The 19,235-nt window shown below is 43.9% G+C and overlaps 1 protein-coding gene across 4 annotated transcripts in view; it reads left to right on the top strand.

The window, feature by feature from the left end:
• The first annotated feature begins 17,165 nt into the window (after positions 1 to 17,165).
• MEIS3 (Meis homeobox 3) overlaps positions 17,166 to 19,235 on the top strand; it is a 33,228-nt gene continuing 31,158 nt past the window's right edge. For 3 of the 4 annotated variants that reach the window (XM_075836242.1, XM_075836244.1, XM_075836245.1), the window contains exon 1: positions 18,873 to 19,235. This exon is cut by the window's right edge and continues 59 nt beyond it. The gene's annotated coding sequence lies outside the window, so the exon portion shown is untranslated. Of the gene's footprint in view, positions 17,241 to 18,872 lie in introns of those variants that run through there. The other variant, XM_075836243.1, reaches the window with a different exon arrangement.

Genomic DNA, 19,235 nt, shown 5'->3' on the forward strand with positions numbered 1-19,235 from the left:
TGAAGCATCTATGTAAAGGATCTGCCAGACACAGCTTCTGTGTCGACGCCCATGGGTAATCAGTCTGCACCTGCTCCTAAGTCTGAGAGAGTGACACGATCTTCTACCAGTCAAGCTGGGAGGCTGAGGAGTGGGAGAGCCTATCACAGCCTGGTCAGACAGAGCTAGCTCCCGCCCTCTGTCTATTTATACCTGCATTTCTACCCTGGTAGTGCCCCCCACCTCACCTCTTGAACCCCACCTCAAGTTGCCTGACCGGTTCTCAGGGGACCGGAAGACTTTTTTCTCCTTTCGGGAGAGTTTTAGGCTCTATTTCCGTTTAAAGCCCCACTCCTCAGGTTCTGAGAGCCAGCGAGTGGGTATAATTATGTCCCGGCTCCAGGGCGGGCCCCAAGAATGGGCCTTCTCCTTGGCTCCTGACGCCCTTGAACTTTCCTCTGTTGATCTTTTCTTTTCTGCTCTCGGGCTCATATATGACGAGACTGATAAGACTGCCTTTGCCGAGAGTCAGCTGGTGACCTTATGTCAGGGTAAGAGACCCGTTGAGGAGTACTGTTCTGACTTTAGGAAGTGGTGTGTAGCTTCTCGGTGGAATGACCCTGCCTTGAGGTGCCAGTTTAGATTGGGTCTGTCGAACGCCCTGAAAGACCTGTTAGTTAGCTGTCCCTCTTCTGACTCCCTAGATCAGGTTATGATTTTAGCGGTACGTCTTGACCGACGTCTCAGGGAACGACGACTGGAACGTTTTTGTGCCTTCCCCTCTGACCCCCCCATGATGGCTCCCGAGGTTCCGTTGCTTCATTCTTCCACGGAAAACTCGGATGAACCTATGCAACTCGGGGCCTCCGTGTCTCCCCAACAACGCAGAGAGTTCCGCAGGAAGAATGGTCTCTGCTTCTACTGTGGGGATGACAGGCATCAAGTGAACAACTGTCCTAGGCGTAAGAATAAGCAGCCGGAAGAACTTCCGCGCCTAAGTGACCATCGGGGAGGTCATTTGGGCGCACAGGTATTTCCCGTATATATGAAACCTAATAAGATCTTGCTTCCCTTTCAGGTCTCTTTTGAGGGTAGGTCTGCCACTGGCAGTGCCTTTGTGGATTCAGGGTCTTCTGCTAATATTATGTCTGTGGAATTTGCTATGTCTCTAGCTATGCCATTGATTGACTTGCCTAAACCTGTCCCGGTAGTGGGTATCGACTCCACTCCTCTTGCTAATGGTTATTTTACACAGCATACCCCTGTTTTTGAACTCCTTGTTGGCTCCATGCATTTAGAGCAGTGCTCTGTACTGGTGATGCAGGGATTATCGTCCGATTTGGTTTTAGGCCTTCCCTGGTTGCAGATGCATAATCCCACGTTTAACTGGAATACTGGGGATCTTACCAAATGGGGTAATGAATGCATGACGTCATGTTTTTCTGTTAATTTTATCTCTCTCCCTGAGGAGGTGAACACTCTACCTGAGTTTATTCAGGACTTCGCTGATGTTTTTTCTAAAAAGGCCTCCGAAGTGTTACCTCCTCATAGAGAATTCGATTGCGCAATCGATTTGGTACCAGGAGCTAAGCTCCCTAAGGGTAGGATATTTAATCTCTCTTGTCCCGAACGTGAAGCCATGAGAGAGTATATCCAGGAATGCCTGGCCAAGGGTTACATTCGCCCCTCTACTTCTCTGGTAGGTGCTGGCTTCTTCTTCGTAGGGAAGAAGGATGGTGGTCTTAGGCCATGCATTGACTACCGAAACTTGAATAAGGTCACTGTAAGGAACCAGTATCCCCTTCCTTTGATTCCTGATCTCTTCAATCAGGCTCAGGGGGCCCAATGGTTCTCTAAGTTTGATCTACGGGGGGCTTATAACCTTATCCGCATCAAAGAGGGGGATGAGTGGAAGACTGCATTTAACACGCCCGAAAGTCATTTCGAATACCTCGTCATCCCCTTTGGGTTGTGTAATGCTCCCGTGGTCTTCCAGAATTTCATAAATGAGATTTTAAGAGACTACCTGGGGGTATTTCTTGTAGTGTACCTTGATGACATACTTGTGTTTTCCAAGGACTGGTCCTCCCACATTGTATTGAGCATGTCAGGAAGGTGCTCCAGGCCCTTCGGGAAAACAAAGTGTTTGCTAAAACCGAAAAATGTGTGTTTGGGGTGCAGGAGATACAATTGTTGGGTCAAATCCTCACTCCTCATGAATTCCGCATGGACCCTGCCAAGGTTCAGGCTGTGGCTGAATGGGTCCAACCTGCCTCCCTGAAGGCGTTACAGTGCTTCCTGGGGTTTGCTAATTATTACAGGAGATTTATTGCTAACTTCTCGGTCATCGCTAAGCCTCTTACGGATCTTACTCGCAAAGGTGCTGACCTCCTCCACTGGCCTCCAGAGGCGGTCCAGGCTTTTGAGGTCCTTAAGAAGTGCTTTATCTCGGCCCCTGTGCTGATTCAGCCTAACCAAATGGAGCCATTCATCGTGGAGGTTGACGCCTCCGAGGTGGGAGTGGGTGCTGTCTTGTCCCAGGGTACCAGGTCCCTCACCCATCTCCGTCCCTGTGTCTACTTCTCCAGGAAGTTCTCGCCCACTGAGAGTAACTATGATATTGGCAACCGCGAACTCTTAGGCATTAAATGGGCATTTGAAGAGTGGCGCCACTTCCTGGAGGGGGCTAGGCACCAGGTTACGGTCCTTACCGACCACAAGAATCTGGTTTTCTTAGAATCTGCCCGGAGGCTAAACCCGAGACAAGCTCGATGGGCGTTATTTTTTACTAGTTTCAACTTTTTGGTCACCTATAGGGCTGGGTCTAAAAATATTAAGGCTGATGCACTGTCGCGTAGCTTCATGGCCAGCCCTCCTTTGGAGGAAGATCCTGCTTGTGTTTTGCCTCCAGGTATAATCATTTCCTCTGTTGATTCTGACTTAGTCTCCGAAATTGCGGCTGATCAAGTTTCAGCTCCCGGGAACCTTCCTGAGAACAAGCTGTTTGTTCCCCTGCAATTCCGGCTAAGGGTACTCAGGGAAAATCATGACTCATCTCTATCTGGCCATCCAGGCATCCTGGGTACCAAGCATCTCATTGCCAGAAACTATTGGTGGCCTGGGTTGCTTAAAGACGTTAAGGCCTACGTCGCCGCTTGTGAAATTTGTGCTAGTTCCAAGACTCCCAGGTCCCGACCAGCGGGCTTACTATGTTCTTTGCCAATTCCTCAGACACCTTGGACCCATATCTCCATGGATTTTATCACCGATTTGCCTCCATCTCAAGGCAAGTCGGTGGTGTGGGTTGTAGTAGACCGTTTCAGTAAAATGTGCCACTTTGTGCCCCTCAAGAAACTTCCCAATGCTAAGACGTTGGCTACCTTGTTTGTCAAACACATCCTGCGTCTCGCCCACTGAGAGTAACTATGACGTGGGCAATCGCGAACTCTTAGCCATTAAATGGGCATTTGAAGAGTGGTGCCACTTCTTGGAGGGGGCTAGGCACCAGGTAACGGTCCTTACCGACGACAAGAATCTGGTCTTCCTAGAATCTGCCCGGAGGCTAAACCCGAGACAAGCTCGATGGGCGTTGTTTTTTACTAGATTCAACTTTGTGGTCACCTATAGGGCTGGGTCTAAAAATATTAAAGCTGATGCACTGTCGCGTAGCTTTATGGCCAGCCCTCCTTCGGAGGAAGATCCTGCTTATGTTTTGCCCCAGGTATAATAATATCCTCTGTTGATTCTGACTTAGTCTCCAAAATTGCGGCTCATCAAGGTTCAGCTCCCGGGAACCTTCCTGAGAACAAGCTGTTTGTTCCCCTGCAATTCCGGCTAAGGGTACTCAGGGAAAATCATGACTCTGCACCACCCAGGCATTCTGGGTACCAAGCACCTCATTGCTAGAAACTATTGGTGGCCTGGGTTGCCTAAAGACGTTAAGGCCTACGTCGCCGCTTGTGAAATTTGGGCTAGGTCCAAGACTCCCAGGTCCCAACCAGTGGGCTTACTATGTTCTTTGCCCATTCCCGAGAGACCTTGGACCCATATCTCCATGGATTTTATCACCGATCTGCCTCCATCTCAAGGCAAGTCGGCGGTGTGGGTTGTAGTAGACCGCTTCAGTAAGATGTGCCACTTTGTGCCCCTCAAGAAACCCAATGCCAAGACGTTAGCTACCTTGTTTGTCAAACACATCCTGCGTCTCCATGGGGTTCCTGTCAATATTGTTTCTGACAGAGGGGTACAATTTGTTTCATTGTTTTGCAGAGCTTTCTGTAAAAAGTTGAAGATTGATCTGTCCTTCTCCTCGGCCTTCCATCCTGAAACTAATGGCCAAACTGAGAGGACTAATCAGTCGATAGAACAATATTTAAGGTGTTTTATCTCCGACTGTCAATATGATTGGGTCTCCTTCATTCCCCTCACCGAATTTTCCCTTAATAACCGGGTCAGTAACTCGTCAGGGGTCTCCCCCTTTTTCTGTAATTTTGGGTTTAATCCACGGTTCTCCTCCGTTTCACCTGGTAGTTCCAACAATCCCGAGGTAGATGTCGTTCATCAGGAACTGTGCACAGTCTGGGCCCAGGTTCAGAAGAACCTAGAGGTGTCCCAGAGCATACAAAAGACTCAGGCAGATAGAAGACGTTCTGCTAACCCCTTGTTTGTGGTCGGGGATCTGGTGTGGTTATCTTCTAAAAATTTGCGCCTTAAAGTCCCGTCCCAAAAAAATTCTCTCCGATATATAGGGCTGTACAAGGCCATTGAAGTCCTTAACCCTGTCTCCTTCCGACTGGAGTTACCCCCATCTTTTCGAGTACACGACGTGTTTCATGCCTCCCTCCTTAAACGCTGCTCCCCGTCCTTGGCTCCCTCGAGGAGACCTCCGGTCCCTGTTCTCACCCCTGAAGGGGTAGAATTCGAGGTGGCCAAGATTGTGGACAGCAGGATGGTCCAAGGCTCCCTCCAGTACCTGGTCCATTGGAGAGGATACGGGCCAGAGGAGAGGACTTGGGTACCCGCCCGGGATGTTCACGCTGGGGTATTGCTCAGGAGGTTCCATCTTCGCTTCCCCAATAAGCCAGGTCCACCTAGAAAGGGTCCAGTGGCCCCTCTTAAAAGGGGGGGTACTGTAAAGGATCTGCCAGACACAGCTTCTGTGTCGACGCCCGTGGGTAATCAGTCTGCACCTGCTCCTAAGTCTGAGAGAGTGACACGATCTTCTACCAGTCAGGCTGGGAGGCTGAGGAGTGGGAGAGCCTATCACAGCCTGGCCAGATGGAGCTAGCTCCCGCCCTCTGTCTATTTATACCTGCATTTACTGCTCCTCCAGTGCCTGTGACTCTTTCCTGTTTCCTGGCTCTGCTGCTCCTGCTATGATCATTGACCTTGCTTCATTTTTGACCCTGGCTTTACTGACTACGCTCCTGCTCTGCGATTTGTACCTCGTACACTCCTGGTTTGACTCGGCTTGTTCACTACTCTTGTTGCTCACTGTGTTGCCGTGGGCAACTGCCCCATTTCCCTTAGCTTCTGTGTACCCTTGTCTGTTTGTCTGTCATGCACTTATTGAGCGTTGGGACCGTCGCCCAGTTGTACGCCGTTGCAAGTAGGCAGGGACTGAGTGGCGGGTAGATTAGGGCTTACCTGTCTGTCTCCCTTCCCCGTCATTAAAATCTAGAGTCCTCAATTATCGCATGAAATTTATAGTACTGTTAGATTTTGCGCCAAACCGAAATACCAAGGTCCGAATTCGACTGCAGCCTCAGCACCTTCTAAATGCACCAAGGATTCCGCCATTAGTTGTCAGATATTGCAGCTCTTATTTATAATAAGGAAGTCTATCCGTCTATTCTGGGACCCCAACCAAAAACTAGGAAATGTATTTCATATTTCCGCTCATTTATGAGCTGGACAAATTGACAAGGATGGGGTCCTTTTAGGGATTCTTTGAGCAGAATTAAGAAGTTCTAATGGTTCCAAATTTATCTAACTTATATATGGAAGTAGCAATCTCATTTTCCATTGCATGTTGGTTTGAAATTATTTGTTCTATTGAGTATAGCATTGTGGATTATTCTGAATTGAAACTTATCCAAGATTTGGAGAAGTGGATCTCAAAAACATTGAGCAACATTTTGTTGCCTTCCACCATCCCATCCATTTAGCAAATTTAATCCGTTGCCATGTGCTTATTGCTATATTTTTGGACTTTAGAGTGCATTAAATAATATGATGCACCCATTTAGATAGAAGGAACCCTTACTTAGACTATTAGATGCAGGAACAGTAGAGGTACAAATATACAGTATGTTTTTTGATAGTACACCATGTTTTATGTACTGCAAATAAGGAGGATAGGTTGGGCATGGAGAGTAATGACCATGATGGTGATCAGAATAGGTCCATGGTTCCTAGAAGAAATAGTGGAGAAACTTGTTGCTCCACAGTGGTTCCAAATTCCCAAAAAGGTTTTGGGATTTGTTGAAGGGGAAAAGGCTTAGAAATTTCATATTATTAGCAGTGGTTAAAGGCCCTTCTACACCGGCCGATAATTGGCCGGTGCAGCGAGCGCCGATCAATGAGACATCGTTGATCAGCGCTCGTTTGCTCCTGTCACATGGAGCTATGGATGGGGATGAGCGGTCGTTACTCCGATCGCTCGTCCCCATACATTATTATTATGTCGGCAGCGCGTCTCCCTGTTTACACCGGGAGATGTGCTGCCGACAACGATAATATTTTAAGTTTTTAATGCAATACGACCAGCAGATGATCGAGCGTCTACTCATTCATCTGCTGATCGCTGTCCTGTTTACATAGGGCAATTATGGGCAACAAGTGTTCTATGAACGCTCGTCTGCACAATAATCGCCCAGTGTAAATCCCCCTTAAGTGGTTAGCATTGTTAGGGTGCAGCGCTGGGGTGATGGGCTCAAATCTAACCAATGACAACCTCTAGATGGAGTTGCTTGAGTGTCCTCCGGGCAATCTGGCACTCCCCCACCCCCCAAAAACATACAGATAGAAAATTTAGATTGTGAGCCCCAATGGAAACAGTGAGTGAGGACTACCTCTGTACAACACAGTGGAATATGTTGGCACTTTATAAGTAACATAAATAAGTAATATTAGCGACATAAAGCTTGAATGTGCATCTATATAGTAATGGAGCGGGCCCGTCACCATTTGTATAAAAATTGAGAGTCCTCAGTACGTTACGGTATAGACTACTACATAGTGCACCTTGTTATTAGAAGAAGCCACTGAAAGGGTTAATTTTGCTGCTGAGTGCAAGACGGGGTCATCCAGAGATTTTGAATTTACAGCTGCCCAGCAATAAATATATATTCTCTAGCTCAGACTTCCAAAAAAAAAAAAAAATTGGGTGTGAGGGGCTGGTGGGGAGGAATTCTTGAAATGTTCTCTTCCTTCTGACCCCAAATCTCTGGGTTTTACACCACAAAATAAACACTTGGCTCGGTAAAGTTTTATGGGGTCGAGTTTGGATAATTTATGATGCCGGATCAGTGCGGCAGGGCAGGACCCCGGGACCCTGTTCCTCATTGGCAGGAGAGGCGTGGGGAAGGGGGAGAAAGTAATAGGATTTTGAAATGTGAAACAGGGGAAGGCTTGAAAGGAAAATTAATAGCTATCATAATGCTTTTTGACTTGTTGAACCTTGCCCAAAGTAGAAGGGGGGTGGAGGGTGCTGCGCCCCATAGGTCCTCAGTTGATGATGTTCAATATAGGAGAAAATCTGACGAAGAACTGTCACCGATTTCATATAGGGAATCTTATGTAAACTGCTAGACTTGACTAAATCTTAGGGTATATAAGACAGGGTATTTAAAAAAGGATTATATAGATATAATGATGCCACCCAGCCACAAGTTAGTTAGTTTGGTAGTTCATGACCAGGTTTAATCAAATGCCACTTAGTACCGTTGCCCAATCTGAATGATCTGCCTGTGTGTATTGACATTGACCAATTTACGATGTGTGTCTGCTACTCACTTTTTCTGTTCATGTCCTACAACGGGGCTTGCAATCCTCTTTTTCACAATACAAAACCTTACTGGCAACCCATGAAATTGCCATATGGTCCATTAGGTATTATTAGAGGGTTATCTAGCATAGACAACCCCTCTCCATATGTCATATTGGAGAATTTTTGGGCTAGTAAAGGGGGAGGGGGCAGAACCACCTTTATTAGCTGAGCAAAAGGCCAAAGAGTTGTCCCAGTGTGGAAGATTGGAGTCATGTATTAAAATCACGTCCATTGATTTACATGAATGCCATATAATGTGGAAACGGGCCTACCGCGAAGGTTTTTCTGGCAATAACATCTTATCACCTGGGGATCTTGCTGCTGAAAAGACTTTCTAAACCAGATAACCCATTTATATTCTTTGTACATTTTGGACAAACACTGTTCACCAAAAGTTGCGACCTAGTGGCATATAATAATAATAATAATAATAATAATAATGAGGCAAAAAATAATAGTAGTAGTCCATGTAGTAGGATGGGCACATATGCCAATTTTTTTTCTGAGTTGCATTCTATATGGCCTAGACAGTGAGTTGTACAAAAGAAATTGTTTTATCCTGTGGTCCAGTCAATTACAATATTACATCGGCTGTTTATAAAGATAGCTGCTACCTGACACTGTACTCAAGAAAGAACCAAATAAATGGTCTGGGGGGGGGGGGGGGGAACTAAAAACTATGACCGATCCACTCTACTCCCACTCATTTACACCTAAGTTGTTCCTGGTAGGATTCATGCACATTAGATCGTTGGTCCTGCCAAAAATTTCAGATCTGCCAACATTTTTCTATTTTTAGGCGAGCTTAAAACAATAGAGGGTTAATGGGTTTACAATTTCTCCAGTGTGGATAGAAGATTCTATAGTCACCTAGATTCTGTGCCGATAAACTTTAGGGTGGGCGAGTCAAACTTCAAGCTAAAAAAAAAAAGTTTGCAAGTGGCTTTTGGAGAAATCTCTTATCTGATGCCCCTTGTGTCACCTCTGTACAGAAAGCTGCTGGTGTCACCAAAGTCTCACCTCTCCTTTTAAATGCCTGATTAAGGATTATTTATCCTGAAGCCATCACAGAATTCACAGTAGAAGGTGCTAAATAGGGATTTTAGGAGTTAGTTGTTTTAATTGCCCAAGGGGGAGGGCAAAGAGCTGTTCACAGTTTGTACTCCAGACACTACCACTTCATTACCACTGTATTACCAGCCAAGAGTAGACAAAAACCCAGGGCTGAGGTCCCCGCTACCACCTTTACCATCTCGGCTGGAAGGCTGCTCCATGTTTCATGAACACACACTAATCGTAGCCATCAAACACGCAATGGCTCATTTAGGCCAATATATCAGTAGTAACAATTGTCATTCAAGAAGGGGGGCAGCGTTTTGTGCCAGAGACACAGAATTTGGCAGCCGTTGCTCTATCCAGCCATTGCGGCCTTGTTCTCTTGCTCAGTAATTGGATTCTTAGCCCTCCAAAGGCCCATTTTCACCTGTATCATTGATTAGCAAGTGCATAAGGGAGCGCATTAGAGTAGCGAGCATCCAGCGTAGCAGAGTTTAATGGCTGACACTGCTGACCCAGCTGGCAGAGTCGGGAGAACTCCGCATTTCTCTGTCTGATGGCCGTGTACATAGAAAGCTTACCACATCTTTCTAGGCACTCGCCTGCTTCAAGCTTTCTTGAATGCATTTGGTGCTTGTAGAGATGTCCATTTATTTATATAGCACCAACATATTCTGGAGCGTTGTAAACTATGGAAATAATTAAGTCAAGGTTACAAGACCTTTTTGTCACTTGTGTAAACAGAGAAATGATATCAGCAGCACAGCCATCAACCAAATCATAGGGATCGTACAAGACTCCCAACTTCAGGGGGGTGCCCGCAGTAGATAACCCCGGTCCGGGGGAAATAGGCAATCCAAATAAGGAGGAAGAAACCGCAGCACTCCAATAGAAAAATATTATTTTATTTACCAACACATAAACCTGCAGGTCTTGTGTTGGTGAATAAAATAATATTTTTCTATTGGAGTGCTGCGGTTTCCTCCTCCTCACTTGTGTAAACAGGGAGACGTGCTGCCGACATGATAATAATGTATGGGGACGAGTAATGACCGCTCTTCCTCATCCATATCTCCGTGTGACAGGAGCAAACGAGCGCCGATCAACGATGTCTCGTTGATCGGCGCTCGCTGCATCGGCCAATTATCGGTATAGGGTATAGGGTCCTTTACTGTTGTTCTTAGTTGATATTCTTTATCACTGTGTTTAGGGGGAGGACAGAATGTTCAGGCAAATGATTGTACATGATGGGCCGGAGGTTAGTAGGGCCCACAGGCCTTTCAACATATATGTGGCACTCGCGTTATGTTGTCAGTGGAGTCAATTACATTGCTTTCATCACCATCCTTTGACATTTTGTTGGTGGACTGGCTGATAGTTTTACATTACAGAGGTTGTGCCATTAGGACAACTGTCCATATGTCCTAAAAGAGCATATAGGCATCATAGAGGGTGGTCCGCTGCTTAAGTTCCTCCTCTAGTAGCCGTGATAAAAAGCAACTCCCGTTTTGGAGGACTCAGAATGACCATTTATTACGTGTTCGTCCATTCATTTGAATTGGCACAATATAATATAATACCACCACTGCAAGCTGCTGTAGTGCTAAGTAGAAATGTTTGCACGCCCACAGCTTCCCCCTGCCATAGTAGCTGATCGACCCATAGCGATCAGCGGGTCCTCATTGGTAGAAAGGTTTGTCCGGATTGGACAACACCATTAAGTGACATCACTGCTCATAGCCCACTCCCAATCTACCCTGACGATGATCACAACATTTATTTCATTTTTATATCAGTGGGGTCTGACCTCTGCCTCGGGTCCCAGATTTCCGACCTCACTGATCACACATTGGATAGATCATCAATGTGAAAAATTGATAAAAACCCTTCAAGGGGAATCTGTTACATCAAACATGTTGACCAATTTGCAAGCAGCATGTTAAAGAACAGGATGAGCTGAGCAGATTGATATATAGTTCTGTATGACAAGTCGCAGGATAACCTGCAATCAATTGATCTAAACCTCCTAAATCTGGGCTTGAGAGTCCAGTGGGCGGTCCTAGTCAGTGATTGGCTGCTACTTCTGTATTCACACTTCTACAGGGAAGATTGAGACCGCCCACTGGACTCTTTATCCCATAGTCAGCATGGATTTAAATTAATAAATTACAGGTTACCCTGAATCTTTTTGCACAAAACTATATATCAATCTGCTATGCTCCTCCTGCTCTATAATATGCTGCCTGCAGATTGCATATATAACAATTCCATAATAAATTAATAGTATATATAGTAGCCTGTATTCTGCTGCTTACCCATTGTAAATTTCAAAATTGGCATATATAAAATTCCCTAATATACACGAATAGGGTCAGCGCTGGCTCAACAAAGGTGACCCTACACTGGACGCTGGCGAACGTCATTGTTGCCCATAGCAACCATTGACAGCGCAGCTTTCATTTTTCTACTGCAGATTAAGAAATTAAAGCTGAGGACTTATTGGTTGCTATGGGCAACAAGGACAGTTTTACTGATTATTGTTGATAAATCGGCCCCAAAAATAATGGTTTCAGTCTTACCTAAAATATCGGAAACGATTCCAAACTATAGATCTTGTAGAAAAAATTGTGTTTAATAAATACATTGTTTATCAGATGATTGTTAGGTCACTAAATGTTACAGATTAAAGCTTCTATTCAGTGCACATAACACCGTATATGAATATATATTGACTGCTAGCAGAGTTGGATAGACTCGTGATAATCAGATATGTGTACATGCATCTCATATATAAACTCTTCTCCGTGGAAAGTCAACTCTTCCTCAGGCTAGAGAGCACCGAGAGGGTCCCCTATAGGTCACACGTGTATCCTTAAGGACGTATTTAACATAGAAGAGAAAATCAGGTGTACTAGTCCCAGAGGGCAGGATTACCCGAGTTTAAACTCATTATAATCCTAGTATTACATCAATACACCATTAACAAATCCATGGAACAGCTTGAAGGAAAAGCTGTGACGTATGTTTCCAATGGACACTGATGACAGCAGACTCGCACCCGTACTGCCAGTCATGGGTAACGGTCCAAGAAGTGAGAAGTAAGTTAAGGACTGCCGCCTGCATATGATGACCCTGTACACATGCTACAAACCAGAACACTATACAATTTTATTTAATTAGGGTAATAACAAAATTCAATACTAGAAGATTTAGGATTTTAGGATTTCTTACTAATGCTGTTGTAAAGCCTGGATCACACACGTAATTTTGATGCAGTTTTTGTGGTAGTTATTTGGCTAAGTTTTTATGGCAAAAGCCAGAAACAGATCCGAAAGGAAGAAAGGTATAAAGAAAAGAATAATGCATCTATTTTCTTTTGTGTCCATTCCTGTGTTTGGCTCAAGAAACGGAGCCAAAAACTGCCACAAAAACGGCATAAAAATGCGTTTGTGATCCTGGCCTTAGGGTATTGTAGGAGGCTTCATAGCAAAAATCAAAATGGCGCCTGATAATGGTGGGCCAGCACTACCCCCACTTCCTCCTGAGACGGGGGCACTTTGTACTTGCTAGTCTCTACTTTCCCACAACGTGACGACATGTTGATCATATTGGTTTCCCCCAGGGACATAGCTATAGGGGGTACATAGGCACCAGTTGCACTAAGGTATTGGTGCCTGAGTGGGCCCAAAGGCCTCTCTGCCACATAAGAAAATTAGTAATATAAGGGCAAAGCCCCACGTGGCGGAATTGCTCTTGAATTCCGCTGCGGACACTCCGCAGCGTTAATCCGCAGCGGAGCCGTTTCTCCATTGCCTCCCACTTCTTTTTAGTAGGCTTCGTTTAGACGAGGCTGAAAATTCTGCTGAGGAGCATAGGTTGCGGTGCGGAATTTGGTGTCCGCAGCATACAATGGATGGTGCGGACCAGTGGCGGACTGGTTGCGGAAGTTCTCCATTGACTTCAATGGAGATTCTAAATTCCGCAATGGAGTCCGCAGATGTCATGCACATGTTATGTGTGCTGCGGATGCATCTTGCTTTTTTGACATGACATTTCTTCATTCTGGCTGGACCTATGTATTTCTAGGTCTACAGCAAGACTGAGGAAGTCAATGGGGCTCTCTTAATTACGGGAGCTTTGCTAGGAGACGTCAGTAAATAGTCACTGTCCAGGGTGCTGAAAGAGTTAAGCGATCGGCAGTAACTGTTTCAGCACCCTGGACAGGGACTACCGATCCCAATATACAGCAACCTGTAAAAAAAAAAGAAGTTCATACTTACCGAGAACTCCCTGCTTCTGTCTCCAGTCCGGCTTCCCAGGATGACGTTTCAGTCTAAGTGACGGCTGCAGCCAATCACAGGCTGCAGCGGTCACATGGACTTCCGCGTCATCCAGGGAGGTCGGGCTGGATGCCGAAAGAGGGACGCGTCACCAAGACAACGGCCGGAAAGTATGAAATTTGTTTACTTTCACTAGGGAAAGGGCTGTCCCTTCTCTCTATCCTGCACTGATAGAGAGAAGGGAAGCACTTTTCCCGCAGTCCGCAGCAGCTAGTCCGCATCAATTTACTGCACATTTTGGGCAGATCCGCCGCAGAATCTGCAACGCAGATTCTGTGCGGCATTGATGCGGACAGCTGCGGAAGAAAACCGCCACGTGGGGCCATGCCCTAAATTTAAAATGGTAGGTGGGGGGCCCAAGGGCTTCAAGGGTCCTTTTGCACCGGCCCATTTTGGCCGAAACAATGAGCACCGATCAACAAGATAGCTCGTTGATTGGCCGTCATTTGCACCTTTCACAAGGATCTATGTATGGGCGCTCATTACTACCATCACTCATCCCCATATATTTCTATCATGTCGGCTGCACGTCTCCCTGTTTGCTCGTTCAAACAGCGCTGATCGTTGTCCTGTTTACACAGGGCAATGATGGGGAGCGAGCGTTCTATGAACACTCGTTTGCCCAATAATTGCCCCATATAAAAGGGGCCTTTTTCCCACAGGTTTCGTTATTGTCCTAGTTGCTAATCTTGCGTTACAGATTCACACCTCCAAGGAAGATGGGAACAACCACCACTGGGACCCCCACTCTTTGAGCTATATAGCAGCCACTAAGGTTCTTATAGAATTACTGATTTGCCTTGCCATCATAGAATTTTACATACACTATAAATATATATATATAAATGTTTCTGTCTGAAATGGTTGACAACAGCAGATAATAGCTTACCCTGAATTGCACACTAGCTGTATATTGAATGACAAATGTTGCTTCTATGAGTGTGCCACTGTCATTTTTACAGGCGGCCATAATGATATCTATCAAAGTGGGTGTCACTGGACTTTATATACTGAGCGAGGAGTAAACACCAGGATAATGGAAATGCTGATCTTCACTATTGTCTAATTAGATCTGTATACACGTTAAGAAGAGAAGGCGGCTGGATTATGCCTTGAAGCTGCTTCTGACAGGGAATTCTAAGGACTGTATTGTCTAGGGTGGGAATTATGACCATAGACATAGAGATCTTTACTACAACCTAACTAACCATCTGATAGTCTCTCAGTTCCTTCTGAAACATTAAAAATGGTTTCCGGTTTTATAGAAATAATGTTAAATCACTTTATAAATGATAAGTTCTACAACTTTTTAATATACTTTGTGTTTCAATTTCTCACTATTTTCAAGATCTCTGCATGCTGACAGTGAATAAGAACGGTCTTGTTTACATCTCAGCTGAGATGTAGATACAACTTTATTCAGTCTAGGCAAAGCTCTATGAGCTAAAGATGTTCAGACGTGGCGGAATTTCTGTTGAATTACGCTGCGGACAGTCCGCAGTGGAATTCTGCAGCAGCCGTTTTTTAAATTTGTTTCTATACATTTTTAGGAAACTTAGTTCAGACGTTGCGGAAAATAACTGCGGTGCAGAATGTTCCCACCTCAGCATGCACATTATGTTGCGGAGAAGCAGCGGAATTTCACTGCGGATTTCAGCCTTTGCAATGCAAAAACTGAAATCTGTGGCAAGTCCGCTTTGATATCTGCAATGTCGGAATTACCTGTCAAATTTGCAAATGTTGGCGCAGATTCATTGCGTAATTGGCCCCAAATCTGCACCAACATTTGCAACAAAAAAATTCTGCCACGTCTGAACGTGGCCAAACAGCCTGGACTCCAGATTGATACGTTGTAGCAACTATCAGAGCGATTTGTGATATAAGCTCACAGAGAATTGCCTAGACTGGATACAATCGTATCCACTTTTCAGCTGAGAGTAGGACTAAGTATGTACAAGCTTGCTGCCTCTCAATTTAAACAAGAACGTTCTCATTCACTGACAAGCAAGCAGAGATCTTGAAAATGGGAAGGAATTGAAACACAAAGTATAGTAGAAAGCTGTAGAATCTTTCATTTGTATAGTGATTAAAGGGGTTCTCCCATAATCAATATCCTGTGGATGGGTGATAAATATCTGATGGGGGTCGAAGCGCTGGGATGCCCACGATCCCCAGAACGGGCTTACCTTGCCGTTCCTGGGAGCCCCATAGGACTGGAGCATTAGTGCACTTGCTCGGCCACCGCTCCATTCATTTTTATCGGGCTTTCCGTGATCGGTGGGGGTCCCAGCGGTCGGACCCCCACTGATAAGACAATTATCAGCTATCCTGTGGATAGATGATAAATAATGATTATGGAAAAAAAACTTTAAGCTTTATTTAGAGGAAAACCGAAAACCCCTTGATAGGGGTTTTCCTACAATTACAAATCATCACCTATCGACAGGATAGGTGATCATTTCTGATCGCTGAGGGCCTCACCGTTGAGATCCCCACAAATCATGAGAACAGGGCTCTCCAACCATCAGATCCTCCGCACCGCACCCCCTGCAGTGAGTAGGAGGTTGAATGGAGCACCGGTCGAGCATGCACGAGCCGCTCATTGTGCTGTCTACAAGAAAGACGAAAACAGCCGAGAGCTGTACTCGGCTGTTTACATCATTCCCATAGACATTGAGTAGAGCGAGAGCGCTCATGCTCGACTGTCGCTTCATTTAATGTCCTTCTCACAGCGGTCGAGCAGTAAGGAGGAACGTGAGGTTCGGACCTATGTATTGAAGGTTTGTAAATCTATGGTGTAGATACATTTGGTTCAGTACAACTGCGGGTGTTTGGTTGTTGCGATTGGGGCCGCGATTTATACAGTGCACTTCCACCACTCCTGGAATTTCACTAGTAGAGTTTTTACATTGGCTATCTGTGTGGGAGCAGACTGGGCCTCAATGGAGACTAAAATTGGTGCAGTTACCTATAACAACCATTTTTACATTGGCTATCTGTGTGGGAGCTGACTGGGCCTCAATGGAGACTAAAATTGGTGCAGTTACCTATAACAACCAATCAGAATCCAGCTTGTATTTGTCACGTGTAGATTAGAACATGAAAGCAGTGATATGATTGGTTGCTATAGGTAACTTCTCCATTTTGGCACCTGCACTAGTTCCATACATGAGGCTCGCCGTATACATCACCCCAGCCCGATCACCTCTGGGTGTAAACAGGCGGTGTATTCATTACCCAGCATCTCATGTTGTGGAGTGCAATCAGTACAGGAGTAAATGTGAAGTAGGAGGAACGGCCCCTCACAGTGCTGGGACTTTACATGTGACTGGGACACTTCACACCCCCGTGTCAATTATCTTTATATGAAGCCTTTAATGTGTGCGTGTGATAAACGCTTCTTAACCTCATTATCTCATCTCCCTCTGTGAGGGCGGCCATAATATTCCTCACTTGAGGAAAATTACTATGTTTTTAACCTTTATTTTGGGGAGAGAGGTTGCCAAAATTGGGTTTGAATCCAAAGGTACAAAGGAACAATTTACATTTCTCATCCCTTTTAGATACGACGTCAGCTATCTGTATTAAAAGACATGTTGTCCATAGCAACCAATCAGAACTCAGCTTTCATTTTTTTAGCTGCTCTGGAAAAAAGAAAGCTGCGCTGTGATTGGTTGCTATGGACAATCACTTATACAGTAAGGCTGATTTCAGACATCCGTTATATAGACACATTTTAACGGTCCTGTTATGGTCGCAAGAACGCGGTTCTACTGAAACCTGCGTGATCTACATTCGGTTCAGAAGGGGATTATGTATAGTATTTATATATATATATATATATATATATATAGAGAGAGAGAGAGAGAGAGAGAGCGAGAGAGAGAGCGAGAGAGAGAGAGAAAGTATATACTATAGCGTATATATGATTTTTGATATAAAGTACATAGTGTATTTATTGTATATAGTGTATATATAGTATATATAATATTTTAATACTGTATATAGTGTGTGTATATAGTACATAGTATATATGTTGTATATAGTGTATATGTTATTTATATAAAGTACAAAGTGTATATATTGTATTGATATAAAGTACAAAGTGTATATAGTGTATATGGTATATATATAGTACATAGTGTATATATTGTATATCGTGTATATGGTATTTATATATATAGTACATAGTGTGTATATATTGTATATAGTTTATATATTGTATTTATATCAAGTACATCATGTGTATATATAGTATATAGTGTATATATGTTGTTTATATATAGTACATTGTGTATATATTGTATTTATAAAAAGTACATAGTGTATATATTGTACATATTGTATAGTATTTATATAAAGTACATAACATATAAATTGTATATTTAGTATATATAAATTACATAGTGTATATATTGTACATAGTGCATATAAAGTACATAGTGTATATATTGTACATAGTGTATATAAAGTACATAGTGTATATAAAGTACATAGTGTATATATTGTATATAGTGTATATATTGTACATAGTGTATATAAAGTACATAGTGTATATATTGTACATAGTGTATATAAAGTACATAGTGTATATATTGTATATAGTGTATATATTGTACATAGTGTATATATTGTACATAGTGTATATAAAGTACATAGTGTATATATTGTATATAGTGTATATATTGTACATAGTGTATATAAAGTACATAGTGTATATATTGTACATAGTGTATATATTGTACATAGTGTATATAAAGTACATAGTGTATATATTGTACATAGTGTATATAAAGTACATAGTGTATATATTGTACATAGTGTATATATTGTACATAGTGTATATAAAGTACATAGTGTATATATTGTACATAGTGTATATAAAGTACATAGTGTATATATTGTACATAGTGTATATATTGTACATAGTGTATATATTGTACATAGTGTATATAAAGTACATAGTGTATATATTGTACATAGTGTATATATTGTATATAGTGTATATATTGTACATAGTGTATATATTGTATATAGTGTATATATTGTACATAGTGTATATAAAGTACATAGTGTATATATTGTATATAGTGTATATATTGTACATAGTGTATATAAAGTACATAGTGTATATATTGTACATAGTGTATATAATGTACATAGTGTATATAAAGTACATAGTGTATATAATGTACATAGTGTATATAATGTACGTATAGAGTATATAGCATTGCTAGATAGTATATACACATGATATGACTGGCATAGCTGTCAGTGCAGCCCCTGGAGCTGGCAGTGCAGGTGGTCAGTGACTTGTCTGTGCCCTGCTCTGTGGTGGCATCATGCAGGGAGGGGGCAGAGCACTCGGGGACTGGTCAGGGCAGGCAGTGCAGGAGTTAAAGGTTCTTCTATTTCCGGGTTTGCTCATTGCTCGGGGCTTGGAGAGAGAAGAAGGAGGGAGGGAGAGAGGAGCATCATCATCATCATCACCACCATCATCATCATCATCATCATCTTCACCCCCCTGTACACAGCACAGCACACATCACAGCCAGAGCTGCCGCTGCCCAGCACCATCCTCCTGCAGGAAGCCGGGATGTCTACTGTGTGAGCGGAGCAGGAGCTTCTTCCAGCGGGCACAGGGAGGACTCATCACTCATCTGCTCCGTGACACATTGATGGACAGGCGGCTGTGAGAGCAGCTCCTCTCCGCTGCGCCCCCTCCATGCTCCAGCCTCCAGCCCTCCAGCTCCCAGCACCTTGTCCCCCAGCCCTGTGCTCCCCTCCAGCCAGGAGCTGCTGCTGCTAGC

Source organism: Rhinoderma darwinii, chromosome 8 (assembly GCF_050947455.1).
Source record: "Rhinoderma darwinii isolate aRhiDar2 chromosome 8, aRhiDar2.hap1, whole genome shotgun sequence".
NCBI classification, from domain to species: Eukaryota; Metazoa; Chordata; class Amphibia; order Anura; family Rhinodermatidae; genus Rhinoderma; species Rhinoderma darwinii.